The sequence below is a fragment of the Vipera berus genome (genome assembly GCF_964194415.1).
Source record: "Vipera berus genome assembly, chromosome: 3".
Lineage (NCBI taxonomy): Eukaryota > Metazoa > Chordata > Lepidosauria > Squamata > Viperidae > Vipera > Vipera berus.
The window spans coordinates 142,613,155-142,616,477 of record NC_138204.1 but is presented as its reverse complement, the minus strand read 5'-3'; the positions used below and the strand labels follow the sequence as shown (position 1 = coordinate 142,616,477).

Here is a 3,323-nt window from a genome sequence, read left to right as displayed (position 1 = left end):
TGCTTTCCAATTAAAGTTTTACTGTATATACAGTAGAATATGCCTCTGTTTTATTTTTTACCTGATGTTTACCATGCGTCATATGAACCACAGTCCATCGCCCTCTGATAGGGAAGTATTACGGTAATTTATTTCCCTATCATATTCATCTCAGAATCTGGAGGAAAGATAAAGGAAGAGTTCCCCTGCTTTCTGATGGGATTCTTGGTTTCCACGTGGTTTGTGATACAGCAGGATGGCGGTAGTGAGGGACTGCATATGTTTTCTGCTGCTATAGAGGTAAAGGTAAAGGTTCCCCCGCACATGCGTGCTAGTCGTTTCCAACTCTAGGGGCCGGTGCTCATCTCCGTTTCAAAGCCGAAGAGCCAGCGTTTGTCTCCGTGGTCATGTGGCCGGCATGAGTAGACGCCAAAGGCGCACGGAACGCTGTTACCTTCCCAATGTAGTGGTCCCTATTTTTCTACTTGCATTTTTTATGTGCTTTCGAACTGCTAGGTTGGCAGAAGCTGGGATGAGTAACAGGCACTCACTCTGCTATGCAGCACTTGGGATTTGACCCACCAAACTGCCGATCTTCTGATCGACAAGCTCAGCGTCCTAACCCACTGAGCCACCGCGTGCTCGCTGCTATAGAAGGCAGCCTTATATGTTCAGAAGCCAGATTGCAGTTTAGCAGCCGACTCTGGTTTTCCAGACTTTGGCATTGGTTGTCAAAACTTTCACCTTCTGTAGGAATCTCCTTTTGGCTCTGAGCTTCAAGTGCTTCATACTCCTGAACAGGCTTGTTCCCAGGTGGAACAGTAGAAGATAGATTGTCATCAGCGCTAAGCTGTGATATAGTAGAAGTGAGGACCTGGGTCAAATGGATCTTCGTAGGGTTGACATCTTGTTTACAAGTGGGGAGGAAGAAATTTTCCTTTGCTTCATTTGCCAAAGGCTTCTCTATAGCTTCCTGAACTGCAAACAAAGGGGACATTGTGAAAATAAAATTAAGAAATTAGAGACAGAACAAGAAATGTATCTTTACTTTTAAAACAGTGCCCCAAACATGAACTTTTTTTTAAAAAAAAAAGCAGGCTATGTTGCCTTGTACGTTTATTATCTTTGTTGCATTTTCTGTGTGTTGGCTGGTATTTCAACTGCTTTAAAAGTTCACTGATTGCAGATTTCACCAACTAGATGCGCTTTAGATATACTCATACTGTAGCTCCTTCCCATAATCCCCAGTCAGAAAGGCTTTAGGGTGGAAAGGCACCAAATTTAGGAAATCTACAAGAGAAGTAGAGAAGAAGCGTTGAGAATAGAAAAAGGAAGTATGAAGAAAAATGATTGATGTTGTCTGATTGAAGGAAAGTCATTGTATTAGGATAATGCTTTGCTGTGTAGTTGCAGAATTCAAAACATTAGGGATTTGTATTGCAGTTCCTGGTTCAAGAATAATATTTTTTAAAATCAGCATAATTCAATTCTATGAAATCCAAGACCACCTACTGCAATTCCAGAATGTATAATGATGAAATCTTTCAACAGTGTTGAACTTTATGAATAGTATGAAATTGTACCATGCAACTTTTGGGCGCGCTTGTTTCCCAGAGTGCCAATATATGTGCAAAGATGACATTCATCTGTTTTATACTGTTTTATAGTTGCTTGTCAATACAACTACATACCTATGCATACACAAAGACACACAAAAGATACAGCCATGAAGCAACATCATCTCTTACATACCGGGCATAGAGTGGTCTCTCTCACTGGCTTCTTAAGTACTATGGCCTGTCGGCTCTTCACAATCTGTTTCTGTCTTGATGTCTTCTTTATTTTGATTGGACAGCTAAAAAGAATGACATTGTGAACAAATAGTAATATTTTTTTATTCCACCTGGGAGGCTCAGGGCAAAATTACACCTTATATAACTACATTTTTAAAAAAAAAAATAGTATATTCTATATTTCCCATGTATGTCACTGGAGACATGCCCCTAATGACTGTAACAAAGGTTTCCACACTTCAGCTCCCTTAGACAGCAGGATAATCTCACCCTTAGGATCTACCACATATAGATGCAGCTGATCTATATTTGCGGCCAAATTAAGCAATATATTCTCCTGAACTGTACCGTTCTTACTTTGCAGATAGGAACCACATCATTGAATGTCCCCAAACTTACAATTTTGGTGAAAGCTGGAAAACTTGGATGCTTAAATAATGAATTTAAATAATGAATTTAAATAATGAATTTAAATGATGAATTCTGGATGCTGTGGGACAGTTCCTTCTACAATGAACTTCCAAACTACTCATCCAAATCTGGTTGCCTGCTGTAGCCTAGTCCTAGTCTATATAAAGAGCCATTTCCGTTTTCAATGTCATTTGAAATGTAGAGTTTCCCTTGTGCCTTATTAAATAATTCACATCACACAAATACAGGCCAAATAATAGTTTGCTATCATCATTTCATTGGGCCTGCATTCAAGGCTATAATCTCAAAGATGTTTTCTTGAAAGTAAACAAATATTTAATGACAATTCCTATTCTAAGGTGGAGTAAATCTAAGGTGGACAAAGTAGTAAGTTGTTGGGAAATTACCAGCCAGGTAGGCCGAAAGGAATAGTCAAACAAGGAACTAGCTTTGGGTGTTTGCACAGCCACAAGAGGTATAACCCTAACCGCCCCGCCCCCCCCCAAAAAAAAACATTCCAAAAGATCTTATCTATTTATTCTCAAGAAAGAACACAGGACTAGGAAGATTGTTGTAATATAGGTAGAACACAATAAAGTAATTGACTTGAACCTTTCATGAATAAAACTAGTTGCTTGCACCTGACAGAGGTAGAAATACAAATTTTAAGCAGAAACATACCAAACTTCTCAGGCTTCCTTCCAGCATAAATTATCAGATTTCTGTAATGTGTCATCCAATAGCTTCATATTGGTAAGTAAAAAGACCCTTCCATTTCCTTCTGACAAATATATATGGCTTTATCACATCACAGCTCTAACAACTGCAGTGAGATACCCATATGACAAATCATTCTCACCCTTTTTTTGCCAACCCACCACCTTTTGCTGTTCAAACACATCAAATGTATGCAACAGTGCTAAGTTACACATAGCTCATTCATCCTACCACCTATTAACATTGAGCAGAATATCCTATCTCGGCATTTAATTTTAGAAAGTTTAGAGTTAATGGGATTTGCTTGCTCAGATTCTTCCTATTAGACCTTCGTCTTGCGTTCATAATCTTATCTACTTCCTGAGGTCCATAACCTAATTTTCTTTTTTTTTTGTTACTTACAATATCTGGTTGCTGTGCTGT

General features: G+C 38.8%; 1 long non-coding RNA gene across 1 annotated transcript; it reads right to left on the bottom strand.

Moving 5' to 3' along the window:
- Window positions 1-224: 224 nt before the first annotated feature.
- Window positions 225-3,323, bottom strand: LOC308666891. Its single transcript, XR_014026188.1, has 3 exons — window positions 3,303-3,323; window positions 1,732-1,834; window positions 225-957 (listed from the first exon to the last, which is right to left on the bottom strand). It is a non-coding gene; the product is annotated as an uncharacterized lncRNA (long non-coding RNA).